The sequence below is a fragment of the Armigeres subalbatus genome, chromosome 2 (genome assembly GCF_024139115.2).
Source record: "Armigeres subalbatus isolate Guangzhou_Male chromosome 2, GZ_Asu_2, whole genome shotgun sequence".
Lineage (NCBI taxonomy): Eukaryota > Metazoa > Arthropoda > Insecta > Diptera > Culicidae > Armigeres > Armigeres subalbatus.
Genome location: NC_085140.1, coordinates 311,708,644 through 311,730,530, shown reverse-complemented (window position 1 = coordinate 311,730,530; position 21,887 = coordinate 311,708,644). Strand labels below are relative to the sequence as shown.

The window sequence follows — 21,887 nt, the reverse complement described above, 5'->3', positions numbered from 1 at the left end:
TGTGGGCCTACCGGGAGCTTGATAGTCGTGCCGGATGACGTAGTGAGTCGAAGAGTGTTTTTATTTTCAGGTCAGTGTCTAGGGAAAGTCAAGCACGTTTCGAATCGCAAGAGCAGGGTGGTGGCGGCACTGTGAAAAGCCGACTGAGTGATGAATACAAGCTCGAAATTCAATTAATTGTGTGAATTGATTCCCCTGGTGAAACGTTGTCCGGGTGGGGAGAAATGAATATTTATCACTGATGGTGGTAGCGGTGTTCCTGATCCAAGTAAAAAAACAGTTTCCTTCTTTCCTAACGCTGTGAGCAAAAAAGTGAAAAATCGAAGGTATTTATTCAACATAACAAATAGATGCTCTCCGGTAGCGGTTCAATTTCGTTATACTATAGCTATTTTGGTATGAATGGGATTTTACACCAAATTTCAAGCCTTCTGAAAAATTTATTCAAGATGGATTTTTGTGTTTATTTTTTCTTGTTTTCACTTAGATATCTTTCAGCGAGGTTTAGATTTGATTGGTCCACACCTATTATAATCTACTATCATCATTATATATAAAAAAAAGTCTTAGAAGTAGGTAGCTTTTAATACGATTTTTGTTTTCATTGTTTCTGACTTTAATTAAATAACTTGGATTAAATAAAACATTGATCGACAAATAAAAGAAAATCAGGTGGTATTTGAAAACTGGTTAAATTGTGGTTGACCGATTGATGAAATCCATTCGCGTAAAAAGCGACTTCAGTGTGTACATTTTCGGTTCATCTTAGTTATACGAGGAAGGCGAACATATAAACAAAAGCAATAAAAATGAACATATTTATCAACCTCATACTGCAGCTCTTTATTATCTGCTACATTGTATTATAATCTGCCGCAAAAAAAGCCCAAACTAACCGAACTTCGCATTAAACTCCAACCAAAGAAACTGCCACCAAGTTTTATCGCAATTAAAATGACATTCACACCACACAGCTGCTACACCGCCATGCACTTTCATGCAAGTAACTACCAAACCCCTGAAACAATGGCTTATCTCTATCCGCCCTACTTGGCTGACACTCCACGGACGAACGAAAAACTTCCTCTTCTGGGACTGCTACCGCCTCAGTTCCGGCTTACTTCTTCCTCCGATGGAGGAAGCAACTGCTCGATCCAATTATCGTCATTTAAGCGGAAAACTTGCTCAAACTGCACTTTGGGGCCACCGTTCGGTCTAAGGGAATGTGACTTCCGCGAAGAAAAAGTTCTTCTTCAGGATCGCTGGCTGGTCCGCAAATCCTACTCTGATGTAAAGATCCGTGGTGAAGAAGCTACGATGCAGCTGTTAAATCTTTTTGGAAGAATTTTCCTTTTTTTGCTCGATATTGTTCCCCGTTGGCAGAGGATGGATGCTGGCCCTCTCTAGCGAGCAAGTGTGCCGAACGTAAAATTTGTCAATGTGCTGCATTCATTTTTTTTGTGTTTATCACTTATGGAAATATTCGGTACAAGGCAATGGAAAGAATGGAAGCTCCAAAGCAAAAGCATGATAATCTGTTGTCAGCAAAGATCTAACGAAAAAAATAGTCTTGAATTATGATATGCATTAGATCTCCATGCTCCTATGGGGAACAGTTCCGTTTTTTTTAAATGAAAGAAATACTAAGTCACACAAGACTCAAATATATTGTGGTTCAATATATTGTGACAAAGGGTGATTAGGCAGATTAGGCCTAGTTACCATTTTTTTCGGTTCGTGGGTTCGAATCCCATCGACGGAAAGTGGTCACCTCTAATACATTTTTCAAATCATAATCTTCCACATAAAGTACATATTCACATCTGAGTTTTCAGAACATTGTAAATTAATGTCCAAGTCGGGTGGTTCAATACCCGGAAAATAGGCAAAACTTTGATTGTACTGAACCAAAGTCTATATGAGAAGTGTTGGCGGGTCTTGATCTTGATTACATGTTCCTTGTCCACCATTTTTTGAAAGTTGCTGATGTAAAACTGAAGTCATAGTCCACCCATCCCCTTGTCTGTCGTACCCCACCACGAAAGCCTTCCTCTTGTTGTCCATTTCAATGTCTGTTTCATATTAAACCTGTGCGCCGATTGAAATTTTACCGGCGGCGACGTGATAGATCATATTCTGCCAGCGGCGGCGGCGTAGGTCGGTGTGGACTATTTCGAAGCATCAAAAATTCTCCGGAAGTTCATCAACGGATTCCTCAGAAAAAATGTGCCACTAGTTCGATGGGAAGTTCATCAAGAAATTGCTCTGGACATTCCTCCAGATATTTCTTCGGAACTCCTCCAGGATTTCGTCCGGAAGTTCTTCCAGTATTTTTCCCGGAAGTTCCTCCAGTATTTCGTCCGGAAGTTCCTCCAGGATTTGGTCCGGAAGTTCCTCCAGTATTTCGTTCGAAGCTTCTCCAGGATTTGGTCCACAAGTTCCTCTAGGATTTCGTCCGAAACTTACTCCAGTAATTCCTCCGTAAGTTCCTCCAGGACTTTGTCCTGAAGTTCCTTCAGCATTTCGTCCGGAAGTTTCTTCAGGATTTTGTCCGGAATTTCTTCCAGGATTTCGTCCGGAAGCTCCTCTAGTTCAGAAAATTATTTTGAGCTTTTTAGTGGAATGTCTTCACTTGTCATAAGACGAGTTTGTACCTTCCCATTTAATTCCACCACTTGATTGTACCTTGACATATACGTATTTCGACCTCAACAGTAAGGTCGTCTTCAGTGTCTCGTACTTGACTCGACTTAGTCGTCGGGTCAAGTACGATACTAAGTCGAGTCAAGTACGAGACACTGAAGACGACCTTACTGTTGAGGTCGAAATACGTATATGTCAAGGTACAATCAAGTGGTGGAATTAAATGGGAAGGTACAAACTCGTCTTATGAAAAGTGAGCTCCTCTAGGTTTTTGTCCGAAAGTTCCTCCAGGATTTCGTCTGAAGTTTCTCCAAAATTACTTTCGAAAACCGTATAAGACGAGTTTAGTACTCTCCATTTAATTCCACTACGTTTTGTTATCTTTGCAGATACGTATTTCGACCTCAACTGAGAGGTCGTCTTCAGTGTCTTGTACTTGACTCGAGTCAAGTACGACGAGGTCGAGTCAATTACAAGACACTGAAGACGACCTCACAGTTGAGGTCGAAATACGTATCTGCAAAAATAACAAAACGTAGTGGAATTAAATGGAGAGTACTAAATTCGTCTTATACGGTTGAATACATTCCACTTCAAAGAGCTTAAAATATTTTTTCTGAAAATACTTTCGAAAGTTTATCCAGGAATTCCTCCGGAAGTTTCTTCAGCAATTCCGGAGAAACTTCCTCCAGTAATTCCTTAGGAAGTTCCTCCAGAAATTCCTCAGGAAGTTCCCCCAGAAATTCCTTCGGAATTTCCATAAATATTTCTCCAGGAAGCTTCTTTCAGAATTCTTCCAGCATTTTCTCCAGGAATTCCCTCATAAGTTCTTCAGGGAGTTCGTCCAGAAGCCCCCTATGTAATTCCTCCATAGATTTCTCTGGGAATTCTTCTGGAAGTTCCTGAAGTAATTCCTCCAAAATCCTTTTTGAAATTTCTCTGGAACTCAGATATTTCATAGGAGCGATTACGAAATTCCCCCGTGAGTTGCTCCAAAATTAAGATATTTTACGGAATCTCTAGAATCTTCCACCATTTTTTCCTAAGGAAATTTCCTTGGAATTCTTCGAGAAACTTTCCAAAAATTCCTCCACAATTATTTCGAGAACTCTCCGTAATTTTTTTCCACTGAACTGTTTTCGAATCTCTCATACAATTTCTAACGCTACTCGCACCCAGCCCGGAAGTTTTTTTAGATACACTTATGGAAATTTGATTGCGAATTCCTCCAGGAATTAAGCCAGAAATCCCTCCAGGTGTTTCCTAAAACATTCCTCCACGAAGTTCCAGGAGACTAGTTTGGGAATTCTTCAGTCATTTCTTCAGAAAATCCTCTGGAAGAAATATATTTGAAGTTCTCCCGGCAATCCCCACAGAAACATGTACAGATACTTTTGCCATAAGTACCCAATTTTTTTTGGGTCCTTCCCGCCAAATTTCGACCCTGGAAATACTTCCAAAAATCATCCCACCTTCTTTTTCTCGAGTTACTCCAGGAAATGCCGCGGAATTTACTTCAAGAATACTTCTATAAATTTCGATAGTTTCTTTAAAAAAATGTTTTGAATTTCCCCCAGAAACTCCTTAAGGTATACTTCAAAAAATTTCAGCAACTGTTCTGGTATACTCCTCCAGACGGAATTTACGATGATTTTTTGTGGGATTATTTGAAATAATTGTTAAAAGATTTCATGAAACAAGCCCGTCTTGAAGGATTTCTTGAAAAAGATCCCTAAGAAATTTGCGAAGGAATTTCTGGGTCAAAGCCCTATAAATTTTATAAGTTGAAGGATGAATTCATGAGGGAATTTTCGATGAAATTTCTGATTAATTTATCAATTGACTTCCTGGAGTTATACTCAATAAAAACCCAGATTAATCCACCTAGTGGTGATGTTGCCTTTCTCGTTCATTAAAATTTGTGTGTACGCAAAAAGTCTCGCCCATTCGACGCAGAATCCTGTCTCATTGTTTCCTATTTAAAATTAGCCTGATCGGACTATGGGATCAAAAGTAATGGCCGAAATGCATTTTTACGTCAAAAGCGCGTATGAAAGTCTCGCTCATTTTTCAAGCAATTACCCTAAACCGATTTGCTTGCAACAAGTTGTATTCGACGCAGAATCTTATCTTATTGTTAGCCCGATCGGACTATGGGATCAGAAGATATGGCCAAAATACATTTTGCCTTTCTTGTATACTTAGTATACGAAAAGGCTATATGTTCGCACCAAAACCAAACTTTTTTTACAGGGCCCGGAGACCCCCACGTAGTTTGGCAATACCGGCCAATTTTTTGCATATAGTTTCAACAATTAAGGTCTGAGGGAAGGGATTTCCGTTAGAAAAGCACGTGGAAGCACTCTCTGAGAGAGAAAATTGCCCAATTCAGCCCGCCAGAATGACGCTGTCAGTGTTGCCAAAACTATTTCATCATTATGCAGTTTACAATTGCTTTAGAATATGCCGTAAACGGAGAACAAAAGGAATTGGCAACAATGGAGAAGAAATTTATCACTCATGCAGTGGTTCGGCGAAAGAAAAGCAGCAACGCCGACCAATCACGCAATGAGCAGATCAGAATAAACAAACTTGTTTTTGGAAAATAAAAACATCGGCCGTTTCTAAAACATTAGCAAATATCGTGATTGGATTTCTGTACAAGTTTTCCACACAAGCTTTGAAAAGGATTTGGGTTATAACAGTAGTGCTGGTACAAATAAGACAAATAAGACAAATAAAGTAAGTTCCTTCAGGAATTCCTTCGGAAGTTCCTCCAGGAATTCCTGTGGAAGTTCCTCCAGGAATTCCTTCGCAAGATCCTCCAGAAATTCCTTCGGAAGTTCCTCCAGGAATTCCTTCGAAAGTTCCTCCAGGAATTCCTTCGCAAGTTCCACCAGGAATTCCTTCGGAAGTTCCTTCCGGAATTCCTTCACAAGTTCCTCCAGTAACTCCATCGGAAGTTTCTTCACGAATTCCTCTGGAATTTCCTCCAGAAATTACTTCGGAAGTTTCTCCAGGAATTCCTCCGGAAGTTCCTCCGAGAATTCCTCCGTAGCCTTCGGAAAATCCTCCGGAAGTTCCTACGGAAATTTCTCCAGAAGTTTCTCCTGGAATTCCTCCGGAAGTTCTTCCGGGAATTTTTCAGGAAATGAATCCGGCAATTCCTCCGGAAGTTCCACCGTGAAATCCTCCGGAAGTTCCTCCAGGAATTCCGCCGGAAGATCGTCCGGGAATTCCTACGCGAGTTCCTTCGGGAATTTCTCCATAAATTCCTCCAGGAATTCCTCCGAAAGTTCCTCCAGGAATTCCTCCGGAAATTCCAAGTACTTCCGGAGGAATTCCTGGATGAACTTCCGGAAGAATTCCTGGAGGAACTTCTGGAAGAATTCCCGGAGGAGAAATTCCTGGAGGAACTTCTGGAGGAATTGCTGGAGAAACTTCCGGAGGAATTCCTGGAGGAGCTTTTGGAGAAATTCCTGGAAGAGCTTCCGGAGAAATTCCTTGAGGAATTTCCGGTGTAACTCATTTAGGAGCTTTCGGAGTAATTCCTTGAGGAGCTTCCGGAAGGTTCTTCACGAATTCCTCTGGAATTTCCTCCAGAAATTACTTCGGAAGTTTCTCCAGGAATTCCTCCGGAAGTTCCTCCGGGAATTCCTCCGGAGCCTTCGGAAAATCCTCCGGAAGTTCCTACGGAAATTCCTCCAGAAGTTTCTTCTGGAATTCCTCCGGAAGTTCTTCCGGGAATTTTTCAGGAAATGAATCCGGCAATTCCTCCGGAAGTTCCACCGGGAAATCCTCCGGAAGTTCCTCCAGGAATTCCGGAAGATCGTCCGGGAATTCCTCCGCGAGTTCCTTCGGGAATTTCTCCATAAATTCTTCCAGGAATTCCTCCGGAAATTCCAAGTACCTCCTGGAGGAACTTCCGGAGGAATTCCTGGATGAACTTCCGGAGGAATTCCTGGAGGAGCTTTTGGAGAAATTCCTGGAAGAGCTTCCGGAGAAATTCCTTGAGGAGCTTCCGGGGGAATTCCTGGAGGAACTTCCGAAGGAATTCCTGGAGGAACTTCTCGTCTTATTTACCATCAATTATTTATCTCGTCCCATTCCTACATTCGATTTCTATTTATTTATATTGTATCTCCGTGTTTATAAATGGGAATACGCTAGTGTCAAAGTTGACGGACTTTCTATCGCTCTCATCGCTCCTTTCCTGCCGTGCACCACAAGTAAATATGGTGTTGACTACTCTCCCGAAATGGTAATTTTTGTATAGAATTTGGAAAACTTGGTTGAAGTAAAAAGAGCTTCCTTCAAAATTTAATGTATATGTGACATTTTATTACGACAAAATGGTCGTTGAAAAATTTCAAAATTTTTGTCGTTTGGGTTTTGCAAAATTCGGTTTCTTTATGCCTCAAATCATCAGAGAGAGGTACTGACTGAGAAGCGAAAATTTTAGTTGTACAATTGTTAAGTATTTAGAGCTTAATTCAAATTTGCGAAATAGTAGGTTCACGAAATTTTGTAGGAACATTCCTTGATAAATTCCAAAGAGATTGTCAGTTCGGATAAGTGAAATTCGTTCCCAATTCCGAGTTATAGACATTTTAGTATGAAAATAGCGCTCTACCGCGAGAGAGCTTCCCTCAGACCTTACAATTCGAAGCGTCATAACTTTTTTGCGAACGTTTCAGCAAAGTTCTTCGGCATCCTTTGAGTTATATTTTAACGCAATGTGCAATGTTACGATAAACTGAAACCTGTAGGAGTAAAAATGCAAAAAATTACGTTTTCCTATACTGATTCCCATACAAACTTCAAACGCGATGCGGAAAGCGAGGAAGCAACCTATCGGGCCTCTGCACAGTTGTTTTGGACCCCAAAAAGTTTCGAAAAACCATTGATTTGAAAAAAAAATTACGTGATTTTCCTGGCACTTATTTTTGCTCGTAACTTGTTGCACTCAGCGGGGAATCCTGTCCAATTGTTTTCTACTAAAAACATCGGAATATGGGCTCAAATGTTATGGACAAAATATTTTTTTCTCAGACAAAAACTAGTGGCAAACTACAACTCTTTTTGCTGGATCTTATCTTTAATCAATTTACTTGCAACAGATTGCATTCGACAGAAAATCCTGTCCCATTGCCCCTTACCAAAATTAGCCAGGTCGGACATAGAAGGCTTAGAAGTTATGGCCAAGAAACTTTTTTCTACACACAAAACGCGTGAACAAGATGATATTTTTATTGTCTAGTGTTGGTCTCTTTTTATTTAATTTATTGATTGTTAGATCAATTTCAGTCCTAATAAAATTATCAAATGATATAATTACAATCTACTATTATTTTATAATGACCCCAATGAAAATTCGAATAGGATATAGTTTGTCATCCTACTTAGCCGTGCGGTAAGATGCGCGGCTACAAAGCAAGACCATGCTGAGGGTAGCTGGGTTTGATTCCCGATGACGACCTAGACAATTTTCGGATTGGAAATTGTCTCGGCTTCCCTGGGCATAAAAGGATCATCGTGTTAGCCTCATGATATACGAATGCAAAAATGGTAACTTGCCTTAGAAACCTCGCAGTTACTAACTGTGGAAGTGCTTAATGAACACTAAGCTGCTAGGCGGCAATGTCCCAGTGGGGGATGTAATGCCGATTACAATCTGTTCTGATTACGAGCTTTGTAACTTGACATTATAATCAACTACAATAAGATGTGTGAACTGTGACATCAAGATACAGGACCAAGTAGAATTAAATGCATTCTCAATATTTAATATATTTGGTATTTTTCGATTCTAATCTATATAAAATAAACGCATTTAGGCTTCTGATTGATTTTATATCACAATTTAATTTTTAAAATATTATTTTCCATATTTTGCAATATAATTGTCATAACATCATTCCATAAATAAATATGTGACAGATATAGTGATTACCCAATATTTGACATGTGCTAATTTTGGGCAGAATGAATTGGAATGAATTGATGATGAAGAAGAATTATTCCAACTTTTTTGGAAGTTGCATAAACTTGTGCCCGGCACCGTGTATACATTTTTCAGCGCTAAGCCATCAATTGACCTCCCCAATAAACATTTCTCGATACATTTTATAATGAACGAGAAAGGCATCATCACCGCTAGGTGGATTAATCTGTTTTTTTTTGTAATATTTGTAAACATAAATATACTGCCTACTCAGATCTCTATTTGATCGTGCTCAAAAAATTAAAGAGTTTTGAAATCGCAGTTTGAGTTTAAACAAAAATATTTTGGCCATAACTTTTAAGATTGTGGATTATAACCAATTCAAAGCAATGTACCAATACAAACAATGGTATTGAATGCGAATTTTGCAATATATCGGTTAATGATAAATGCCCGTAAAATAGGTAAATTTTTGAGGTGCATTTTAAATACAAATAGGAATTTCAATAGGAAATCATGGGGTATGATTCTCCATCGAATGCAACTTGTTGTGAACAAATTGGTTGTGGATGAGTGCCTAAAATGCGAGACATTTTTGCGCCTTTTTGGTTTAAAATAATTGGGTGCCATAACTTCTAAGCCCATAGTCCGATCTTGCCAATTTGCAATAGGAAACAATGAGACATTTCCAGTCGAATGCAACTTGTTGTGAGCAAATCGGTTAGTAATAAGTGCCCAAAATATGAGCTGAACTTTTTTAGGCGTTTTAGGTTAAAAAAAATGTGTTCTTTTCCATTGCTTTGTTTTTGATGGGATGGAAATATGAGCTATGAAATGAAGTGACGAACCGTTCCCCTAGTTGTTTTGTACTTATCACGTTTATAAATCCTCTGATTACAGCCTATTACAACGATATAAAAAAAAGAAAAATAATGTCTTTGAAAAAAAAAGTTCGTTGTACGAGAAAGGCAAAAAAATCAGAATACATATTCTTATCAATCAAAACAATTATGTTATTATTTATGATACTGCCATCCGTCTTTTTATTTCATCTTTACAGTAATCAAGAAGTCTATTTTTCGCTTTTTGAACAAGAATGAAGTATATCCCCCGATCCAAACCAGCACATCTCTTGAAAAGCTATTGGTTTTCTATTTCTGAAGACATAAATCTAAAACTGGCTGGCGTTGAAGAAAGGTCCTTTCTCGTCCAGGACATGGAATTGAAACTTGGTGAGAGAATGGCATTATATATATTTACCAAATTATATTGAAACTATATGATCATATACCATAAAAAAAAACCATCAGGGCACCCGATTGAAGCGATTTGGATAGGAAGAGTGGAATCGCCAACTTCCTATTGTTAACATCTCGTGGATAAAGGGCGGGCTCTTCTCCCCATCTATTGGGTCAATCTGGGGAACGAGGGCTAGATTATAACATTGTATGTACGAACTTTATGGAACCACCCCACCCATTTTTGGCCCTTCATACAGGAGTCTGATGAAATACAAACAGTAGTATAATCATGATCAAATCGTTTGTCAGATATGGCCAGTGCTATCGGCAGGTGCCTTGCTACAATAGATGGTAGTATCATCATCATCATCATCATTTAGGTTAAAAAAATGTATTTTGGCTATAGGGCAATCCAATCAATTTTCACTATAAAACAATAGGACAGCATTTCCAGTCGAATGTAACTTGTTGCGAGCAAATCGATTGAGGATAAGTGCCTGGAAAATGGACGAGACTTTTTGCGCACACACATACATACACACACACACACAGTGTTGGTAAAAACTCAAATTCTCAAATCTCATCCACGGTTTTAATCAAGCGCGAGGGAAATCTCACCCGACTCATGGCTTAGAGAATCGTCCATGATTCGACTCGCGATTATCATCATTGCGTGATTTTTTCGTGTTCTTCTTCGTTAAATTAATCGGAGTAACTTTCTTTGCCTAAATCAATGGATAACAAATCCATACGTAAACATAAAAAAAGGCTTCGATCGGGTGTTGACACTTTTTAACTCATGCGCGATGCTCTTTATGCAGAGTCGCAAGCGAGTCAGCTCGTGCATGAGGCTTCGGTGAGTGAGATTTGAGCATGATTCTACCAACACTGCACCTCAATACGTCGAACTGAGTCGATTGGTATAACACTATGGGTCTCGAGCGAACATCAACCAACATTCGGTATACTTGGTGTATGAGAAAGGCAAAGACATTTGTCCTGTAAATATGCCTTCAGAAGGTTAATATTACGTCAAATTGGAGAAATTTTGAGTAAATTTCATAGAATATTCAGAATTATCATACATACAACAATTAAAAATATTTTGTTGGTCATGATAAACAAATAAAATACGCAGCTTTTGGCAATATGGACATAGCTGTTTTTGTGAACCAACACTAAACTGTAACTGTTTTCGTAGAATGTGAACGTTTGTTCTGGAAACTAGTTTTCTTGTCTGACAGGGAAAAGCCCATTGTATCGGTTACATGTTGTGATTTTCTCGAGTGTTTTTAGTGAATTTTGTCATTGCTAATAACAAATTGTATACTAGAGCGTCCTTCAGACACAATTTAAGCACATCTCGTGGCCAATATTAGAGCGAAACCTGTCAATGTCATCACTTATAACTGTTTCATGTTGGGCGATATTAAATCAGTAGAAGTTTTCATGAATACACATGAAATGGAAACTACCTTCAGGAGCATAAGGCTCGAAAAACTAAACATCAGTCCCCACCCCGAACTACTTTACATACAATCACGGAAACCAACCAACGAAACTCCAAAAACGACGACGGCCAATGTTGTCGCCGATCCTTCTACTCTACTCTACGCCTGTTTAGATATGCGATTTGCCAAGAGAAAAACAATAAAACAGCCACTTAATGCCTTTTGCGTTGAACTGCGCATCCTAATCACGAGTCCAATTCCCACGCTAAAAAACAATCCGGGTTAGCACAAAATCACTTTCACCATGGAGCTTGGGTAATCGTTAAGATGGTCGTTAGCGGAGTTAGCACAAGACACGTTTTTTGCCATCCTACAAAACGGAATATTTTCCCTTGCCATGTGACGCACTTTTTCCGAGATAATCCGTCGGCGGAGGAAACTAAAGAGAAAGTCCAATATTGACTTTCTACTTCAACATTCCTCGGTACACAATCCATCGATCCACTAATTGATGTTTTAGATAACCGATGCCTTCTGGATTCAATATTCATGATGGTCGGATGGCATCGTTATCACAAGATGAGCGAAAAACGTAGCTTGAAATTATGCATTATTAAGTTCTACTGACTTGAATGGCAGTTTTCTAATATAAAAGTAAACTAATTTGATTTTTTCAAAGTTGTGATAATAGCCTCATAAATACAAGCACTGATGAGAACATTGTTAGACTGTGTAACATAGGAATGTTGGTGGACCGCACTTGTCTTGTATTCATAGAAATTACAGCCTAATGCTTTTTCATATAATTTTAAAAACTTCGCCTTCGGCAAACATAAACTCAAGGCTTTACCTTCGGTAAACATAAACTCAAAGCTAAATAGTTGGAACATAATTAAAACATGTTTACAGACCCCAATTTGAAAACACCGCAACATACTTTGCACACATTTCTAACACCCAGGTTTTTATTTCTTAACCGGAACTGCTACTGTTGCCACAAAAGTAACAACAATCCCTCTACCCCCACCAGCAGCAATACAAAACATCCAAACAAGTATGTAAAAAGGCTTAACATAGCAAAACAAGCATGTGAATAATTTATTACGTGATCATGTGTAGAATACGTTGTTCTGCTTTTGCCACTGGTCTGTACCAAACAACCGCATCCTCTTCCTGCCACCACAGCATACGCACACCGGTTTCCTTTTGTGAAATACAGAAAAAGGTTTGTTGAAGCCCAGAAAAATGCACACTTGAGAGGTATAACTTCCTCCGACAAACATTCTCCTTTGCTGGCACTCATCCGAGTTGCTTTTCGGTTGGTTGGTTTGCATTCTGCTAAGGTTATGTGGATCCTGTTAAGGATGGTGCTTTGAAGTGGTTTGTGATTTCTTGGAATATTAAAAATGTGGAAGCTAAAGGAAACGATACGTGGAATGGTCTGTTCAAGAATTTGATTGAACATATTAGAATTGGCTTACGTTCTGCTTCTAAGCTTTTCTGCGTATTTTATCTCAGCTGTATTAGGACGAAAAAAAATGAACTATAACAACTTTCAATTATTTTTTTTGTTGGCATTCATCTCAATCCAATATCCGTTATTTATCCTCTAGTTATTTTTAGTTTAGTCATTTACTGAATTTATCGAACCCATTTGAAATAACGTTTTCGTAATTCCATTGCCGCTCAAACGAACTGAATAATGTACGCAGTAATAACGTTATTACAATGTGCTGGCATGAGTTATGAGCCATATATCCAACCTCATTGTCACATCAAACATTCCATTCAGGTAAATTGACCGTGTTTCAAAATGTATTCAAAATCCTTCCTCGCTATTCAAACAAACTGCATATGGAACTGTGAATTCCGAACGACTTCCTGTCCCACTTTTCAGGATATGACAGTCACTTTACTGGCAAACGAGCTGCTGAAAGTTCATTTTTCACGCGTGAAAAATTAATACCGACCAGGAGCCAGCAGCGCACTGCCATGATTCAATTCCTGGCCGCCCACCCGCTTTATATTTCCACCTAACCGGGGCCGGTGATATAGCGTTGGTTGTCGTCGCCGCTACCGCCGCCGTCGCACATTCGGGTAACTCTTTTTTCCGGTCGTTGCACACGCTCAACTTTTTCGCTGTAGTTAGGTCTGTAGGCACATTTACTGAGAATAGATGTGGGATGGGGCGTATTCCCGTTTTTTTACATCGTCATGTCATCGAGAACTTCTGATGTGCTATTTAAGAGTATGTGGCAGTTATTTTGCATGGTTTCGTGATGGTGCGAGGATCAGGTTTTAAAAAAATCCGCTCAGTCTATAATTAATCAAATAACATCCGAAGTTAATTTTGTGCAAACTTTCAACAGAATTATTTTATGTCAAAAGCCACCTGGATGTAAAACGCTATTTAACAAGCGGCTCCATGCTTTATTCTTTTTGAAATTAAAAATAATCGGCTACTTTGATGACTTGGAAATGTCGGATAACAGACATTTGAACCGTGTGTTTGAGAAACTGCATATGTAATATTTTTGGCCAAAATGAGATTTTTATATATTTTGAGTCCTCATCCAAAAAAAATAGATTTTTATATATTCTGGCAAAAAATACGAAAAAAATTTTGTTCAGGAATGTATGTATGGAATTTATTTCGTTTGTTTGAGAAACTTCATATGTCCACGCACTTTGTAGAGCATTTGTGGAGTACTGCTTAAGGTTTTTGCACTGGAAGTGCCTCAGGGTGATGAGTTCTGCCAAAAACTATTGATCTGTATCGAAGAAATCTAAAGGTTCGGTGCCAATTTGTTCAAAATCAGTTTTTTGTTGTTTTCTCGAAATAGTGTAAAATGGACTTATGCAGTTTCTCAAACAAATTACCCATTTTTTATCGGTGGATTTCAGAACATCATTACCTACTTAGTGGATGGTGGTGGGTCCATAATGGTGGAGCAATTGATTCCACTGTTCATTTCCAAGTTTAAAAGTTCGACCTGGATTTCGTCCCAGCAGCTTAATCCTTAAGGCCTTTGAGCTTACCCAGAACTGGGAGTTCCATATAAGCTTAACTATACACCTTCGTTATCTGCATTAAACAAGTGCAAATTGTTGTTGAAATGTTCTATCCTCTAAGGGGCCGTACACATATTACGAAAGCACTTATGGAGGGAGGGGGGGTCCGTAATTTTCTTAGCCAATAAATAAATCATTTGTATGAAAAAATCTTACATGGGAGAAGCGGGGTCGAAAAACTGAGAAAAATGCTTACGTAATATGTGTACGACCCCTAAAGAAATTCGAAATCGAGATTATGCTTTAATGATTTCAAATGAATCTCAAAGGGTCGATGATGCTTTTCGGTGAAACACCGAATAATGCTTCAAATGGTCTATCCTCCAATGCTTGTAAATACATTTTGCGCGCCATTTTTATAGGGGAACAGGGGGTAAAATGAACACGTTAAGGACTTGAGTTGAATTCAATCATAAAACGAGGATAATTTGCTAGTTTTACCACTTAGACCAACAATTTAACTTATTTTCTTATTACACTGAAAAAAAAATTTCGCTAATAAACAATCTTCTGTATAGTTTATCTTCGAAATAAAAAACATCGAAATTTCGTATGTACAAAAATATAGCGGATAAAATGAACACTGCCTGGTGGTAAAATAAATATAACTTCTTAAACCTTTTTGTAACATTTAATTTTCATTTTTTAACTCCAGCACCGTAAATATAACCAATTAAGACTACGAGAGCCTTTTTTTTAACTTTGGAAAGTTCTTAATTATCAAAATAATAAAAGAGAAAAAAAGTTTTGGAATATCAGTTATTTAGAAAATTAAATTTAGATATTCAAAATTTAGTCTTGGTTATTTGAAATGGTTTGTTTCTTGAACTTTCGCTCTACAATTGAACAACTTTTAACATAAATTTGTGTAAGTTTGATACAAAGTGTTCATTTTACCTGCATACGTGCAAGTGATAAATAGCTCTTCCTATTACGATGCAAACCATAAAATTTTACTATTCACCCCTGCAACATATTTGTAAAGGTTGTTCTATTTGCCGCTGTACCTAGTTTGAACAGGTTTAAACCACGGTTATGATGAACTTATTAAGAATTAAAGCTTACGGAAAAATGGTTGAAAATTACATCAGACCCTATTTTTACGGCTTCGTTTGATATTTTGGATAGTAGTAGGTATTTGTTCGCACGGTGTGCCTGTGACCATTATTAACGAAAAAAAATGTCCATCCATTCTGAACTCGCCTTTCGAAAGATATAATATCCAGCCATCTGCTATGAAAATTTCAAAATACTTCATCTAGGGAATCGAAAGTTATAGCAGTTACAAATTTAATGCGTTCGATATTTTACTAATATGCAACCATATATATCGTGAATTTCCTCCTGATTACATCCAAATAAATTATCATCAAATGTGCAATTTGCAACCTCAATCAACTATAACCTAAAACCGATTCTTTGAATAATAGAAAAAATAGCAAAGGATGTATCGAGATAACATTGTACTAATATCAATGACAAAATAGACAATACAACCACAATACAATATTCAAATTACAGAATTATTGCACTTCAATCTCCTAATCATACCAAAGTGTGAATATTGTCTATGACAGACAAGTAATTACACTCTGTATGATGATTCTGCTTTCATTAAATATGATAATAGTTGGTAACATAGAATACCGCGCTGAAACAATTTAGTCTTTCATGGGTACTGGGTAGTTAGTAAGACTAGTAACCAACATTTAAACAACAACGTGCATGATTTGTTGTCAGTTATACAACCATCATCCAGTGGTTTGGCATAATGGTCGTTTGGCATAACTACCGTTTGTCAGAATGGTTGTTTGGCATAAGGGTCATTTGGCATAATTGTTATTAAAGCTGTGTGAATGATATTAAGCCATCCACCTTCGTTGTTTCAAACTACTAAGAGAACTTCACATGATAGTTGGCCGCATGATTGTAGGACGCAAATTAATTTTTAAGAAAATCTTCACCTTTCATAAGACGAGTTCATTACTATTCCGTTTAATTCCACCACGTTGTAATGTCTAGTCAAATATGAGACACTGAAGACGGCCTTACAGTTGATGTCGAAATACGTATATGTATAGATTATAATGTGGCTAACTTTATTTTCCATGTAAGGATATGCAGGAAAATTTCACCAATGTGCATTTCTTCCTTTTATTAATAAAATTATTATTATTCGCCCATACATTATGAAACGTATATTTTAGAGGAATCTCATACTCTGACTCGTACGCACATAATGACATTACTTCTATTTGTCGAGCTTATTTTGTAGGCATATAATACTATGGAACTTTGTGTCTTCTTTCGAGCCATGTGTTGTCTTCTCAGACAAGACTGAAAAATGCTTAAACATAAGGAATGACACAGAGAGGAAATGTAAGCTCCATATCTTGCCTTACCGTCAGCTGGGCTAATGCATTCTTCGGAAGAAGAGATCATATCTCCCCTTGCCTTAAATCGAGAAAATGACTGAATTGAAAAAAGGAATCATATCTTCTCTTGCCTTGGCCGTGTTTACCTCTGCGTCTCCATAAAAAGTATGAGCATGATTGTCCGCCCACGGTTTTGTATGTAAATTGAAGCCACACGATTAAAAACACGACCGAAAAAAAATCGTGTTAAAACTGAATTCAGAGTCGAACATATTATTGATTTGTCATAAGACGAGTTTATACCATCCCATTGAATTCCACCACTTAATTGTATCTTGACAGATACGTATTTCGACCTCAACAGTAAGGCCGTCTTCAGTGTCTCGTACTTGACTCGACTTATTGATATAAACAATAAATAAAGTTAATCCAACCGTACGTTTGAACGGGTCTGGGTCATTTGGCATAAAGCCATTTGGCATAAGGTCATTTGGCTTAAAGGCTATTTGGCATAATGGTCATTTGGCATAACGGTCATTTGGCATAATTTAGAACTGCAAGAAAAGAGTGGGTCATTTGGCTTAACGGACATTTGGCATAATTTTGAACAGTGAAAGCGAAAGGGATATTTCATGTAATGTTTAGGGTAGGTTAAGTAGGTCGAGGCTGTTTTATGATAAATTTAGACTGATGGTAGACATTTTCCGGAAGAAAGAAATAACAAAACGGCAGAATTGCTTCCGATGGAGGGATCACTTCCATCATTGACTTATTCCGGCCACATGCCTATTTTCAAAGTAGGGATTACATCCACCATTGCTTCAATCCGGGCATACGCCTCGAGAACGGATCAAATTCACCATTGCCTTAAACCGGGCAAGCGCCTAACTTTAAAAACTCAAGCAATCCACTTGTCGTAGACGAGTTACTAAAACCAATCAAGTCACATATGAGTAACTGCAACCAAATCAATCTGAATTGTGCTACTCGGGGAAGAGATCACATCTACCATTGATTTATCCCTGGTAAGCGCCTACTTATGAAGCAGGAGTCACATCCACCATTTGCCATAATCCGGGCAGGGCCTACTTTTAAAGAAGGGATCCCATCTACCATTGCCACAATTCGGGTCACACACCTACTTTTAAAGAAGGGATTACATCTACCATTGCTTTAATCCGGACAAGCGCCTACTTTTAAAGAACGAATCAAACCCTCCATTGCCATAATCCGTGCAAGCGCTTATTTTTAAAGAAGGGATCACATCCACCATTGCCTCAATTCGGGCTTGCGCCTTCTTTTAAAGAAGGAATTACATCCACCATTTACATAATCTGGGCAAGCGCCTACTTTTAAAGAAGGGGTTTACATCACCCAGCCAACAAAAAAGTCATATATGATAGCGAATAAGTATACAAGGTGGAGGCGATATAGGCGCATTTCTCCATTTGACTGCATGCAAAGTGTACGTATATGGCCTCCACTTTGTACACTTATTCGCTATGATATACGATCTTGTGTTTACTGGGCAATTATTGCCTGAATCCAGGCAAGCGCCTGCTTTTAAAGAAGGGATCACATCCTCCATTGCCATAATCCATGCAAGCGCTTACTTTTAAAGAAGGGATCACATCCACCATGGTCCTAATCCGAGCATGCGCCTACTTTTAAAGAAGGGATCACATCCACTATTGTCTCAATCCGGGCAAGCGCCTTCTTTTAAAGAAGGGATCACATCATCCATTGCCACAATCCATGCAAGCGCCTTCTTTTAAAAAGGGATCGCATCCACCATGACCTTAATCCGGGCAAGAGCCTACTTTTAAAGAAGAAATCATATCATCCATTGCCATAATCTGGGAAAACACCTACTTTTAAAGAAAGGATTACATCCTCCATAGCCATAATCCGGCCACACGCCTACTTCTAAAGAAGGGATTACATCCACCATTGCTCTAATCCGGGCATCCAACTACTTTTACATTGCATTGCAAATGCATTCTTTCCACTAGAGGATAATGTCTTTTTCATATTGTTATCGACGAGTGTTATATTAACTATTCCAGGGTATTTCCCGCACCACTTAGTCACCATTCAGCGAACGCAAAGAAAAGTTATGCCAAATGTCCGTTATGCCAAAATACCCTTACTTTTGACGCTGGTCACAATTATGCCAAATGTCCGTTATGCCAAATGACCTTATGCCAAATGGCGTTATGCCAACTGACTTTATGCCAAATGGCCGGATCCCGTTTGAACGATTTAACAGTCACTCGATTGATTTAATCATATTTATTGATGATCCAATCCTATTTTTACGTTTGAAACATAAATAAATTATCAATGACGGAGTTAAACTTGGGCACGATGGGCCCCGTGACCTGTCAAATTGAATATCGTTCCTAGTATTAAAAAACCCAGATTAATCCACTTAGCGGTGATGGAGCCTTTCTCTTGTGTTATAAAAATAGTATTTTGCCATAACTTTTGAGCCCATGCTCCGATATGGCCAATTTTCAATATGAAACAATGGGACAAGATTCTGCGTTGAATGAAACTGGCTGCGCGCACATCAGCTAAGAGTAAATGCCTAAAATATGAATGGGAATTTTTCTTGTAAAAAAATGTATTTTGGCCATAACTCCGAATCCTATAGTCCGATTCGGCCAAGTTTCATTACGAAACAATAGCATTCTGCGTTATCGATGAAGGATTATTATTATTTATTCAGACTAAGGCCGAAGTGGCCTGTGCGGTATATAAGAGTCTTCTCCATTCGGCTCGGTCCATGGCTACACGTCGTCAACCACGCAGTCTACGGAGGGTCCGCAAGTCATCTTCCACCTGATCGATCCACCTTGCCCGCTGCGCACCTCACCTTCTTGTGCCCGTCGGATCGTTGTCGAGAACCATTTTCACCGGGTTGCTGTCCGACATTCTGGCTACGTGCCCGGCCCATCGCAGTCGTCCGATTTTCGCGATGTGAACGATGGATGGTTCTCCCAACAGCTGATGCAATTCGTGGTTCATTCGCCTCCTCCACGTACCGTCCGCCATCTGCACCCCACCATAGATGGTACGCAGCACTTTCCTTTCGAAAACTCCAAGTGCGCGTTGGTCCTCCACGAGCATCGTCCAGGTCTCGTGTCCGTAGAGGACTACCGGTCTAATTAGCGTTTTGTAGATTGTCAGTTTGGTACGGCGGCGAACTCTATTCGATCGGAGCGTCTTGCGGAGTCAAAGTACGTACGATTTCCAGCCACTATGCGTCTCCGAATTTCTCTGCTGGTGTCATTTTCGGCAGTCACCAGTGAGCCCAAGTACACAAATTCTTCTACCACCTCGATTTCGTCACCACCGATGCAAACTCGCGGTGGGTGGCTCACATTGTCTTCTCTTGAACCTCTGCCTATCATGTACTTCGTCTTCGACGTGTTGATGAATAGTCCGATCCGCTTAGCTTCCCTCTTCAGTCTGATGTAGGCTTCCTCCATCTTCTCAAAGTTACGTGCCATAATATCTATGTCGTCGGCGAAACCAAATAGCTGGACGGACTTATTGAAAATTGTACCACTCGTGTTAATCCCTGCTCTTCGTATTACCCCTTCCAAAGCGATGTTGAATAGCAAACACGAAAGACCATCATCTTGCCGTAACCCTCTGCGGGTTTCGAAGGGACTCGAGAATGCCCCTGAAACTCGAACTACGCACATCACCCGATCCATCGTCGCTTTGATCAATCGTGTCAGTTTATCCGGAAAACCGTGTTCGTGCATTAGCTGCCATAGCTGGTCCCGATCGATTGTATCATATGCGGCTTTGAAGTCGATGAATAGATGATGTGTGGGCACGTTGTATTCGCGGCATTTCTGCAGTACTTGGCGAATGGCGAACGCCTGGTCCGTGGTGGAGCGTTCGCCCATAAAACCCGCCTGGTACTGCCCCACGAACTCCCTTGCAGTTGGTGCTAGTCGACGGCATAAAATTTGGGAGAGTACCTTGTAGGCGGCGTTCAGCAATGTGATTGCGCGGTAGTTGCTACAATCCAGCTTATCGCCCTTTTTGTAGATGGGACACACGACACCTTCCATCCACTCCTGCGGCAAAACTTCCTCCTCCCAAATCTTGGTAATGACCCAGTGCAGCGCTCTAGCCAGTGCCTCACCACCGTGTTTAAATAGCTCTCCTGGTAGTTGGTCAACCCCAGGGGCTTTGTTGTTCTTCAGCCGGCCAATCTCCTCCTGGATTTCCTGGAGATCCGGAGCCGGTAGAATTATGTCCTGCGCGCGTTCTCCCAGGTCCATCACCATACCGCCATCTTCGTCTGCCACATCGCCATTCAGGTGCTCTTCGTAGTGCTGCCGCCACCTTTGGATGACCTCACGCTCGTTCGTAAGAAGGTTCCCGTTTATGTCCTTACACATATCAGGCTGTGGCACGTGGCCCTTACGTGAACGGTTTAACTTCTCATAGAACTTTCGTGTGTTATTAGCGCGATACAGTTGCTCCGTTTCTTCACGGTCTCGGATTTCCATGTGGCCTTGTGGATATTCTTGCGGGGAAAGAAAGTGCTTCGGACTACCATTCCGCAGGAGGCTGCAAAGTTTATGCATCGTTGGCCGTTGTCGTTCGACACGGTATGCAGACTATCCGGTCCGATGACCGGTCTATACATTTCCTCCCTTCCTACCGGAGCGTTCATGTCACCGATGACGATTTTGACGTCCCGCAGTGGGCATCCATCGTATGTCTGCTCCAGCTGCGCATAGAACGCTTCTTTCTCGTCGTCGGATCTCCCTTCGTGTGGGCAGTGCACGTTGATGATGCTATAGTTGAAGAACGGCCTTTTATCCTCCGCTTGCCCATCCTTGCGTTGATTGGCTGCCACCCAATCACGCGTTGGCACATCTTTCCCAGCACTATGAAGCCGGTTCTCAGCACGTTGGTGGTGCCACAGCTTTGGTAGAAGGTAGCCGTTCGATGCCCGCTTTTCCACACATTCTGTCCTGTCCAGCAGATTTCCTGCAGCGCTACGACATCGAAGTTGCGGGGATGTAATTCATCGTAGATTATCCTGTCGCAACCAGCGAAGCCTAGCGACTTGCAGTTCCATGTTCCAAGCTTCCAATCGTGATCCTTTATTCGTCGCCTAGGTCGTTGC

At 40.0% G+C, this 21,887-nt stretch overlaps 2 protein-coding genes across 3 annotated transcripts in view; one reads left to right on the top strand and one right to left on the bottom strand.

Moving 5' to 3' along the window:
* The window catches only part of LOC134212579 (dual specificity calcium/calmodulin-dependent 3',5'-cyclic nucleotide phosphodiesterase 1-like), a 705,268-nt gene that overhangs the window by 605 nt on the left and 682,776 nt on the right, over positions 1 to 21,887 (top strand). For both annotated transcript variants that reach the window (XM_062690565.1, XM_062690571.1), the window contains exon 2: positions 71 to 326. The gene's annotated coding sequence lies outside the window, so the exon portion shown is untranslated. The remainder of the gene's footprint in view (positions 1 to 70; positions 327 to 21,887) is intronic.
* The window catches only part of LOC134209860 (uncharacterized), a 113,856-nt gene that overhangs the window by 89,039 nt on the left and 2,930 nt on the right, over positions 1 to 21,887 (bottom strand). The window lies entirely within an intron of this gene.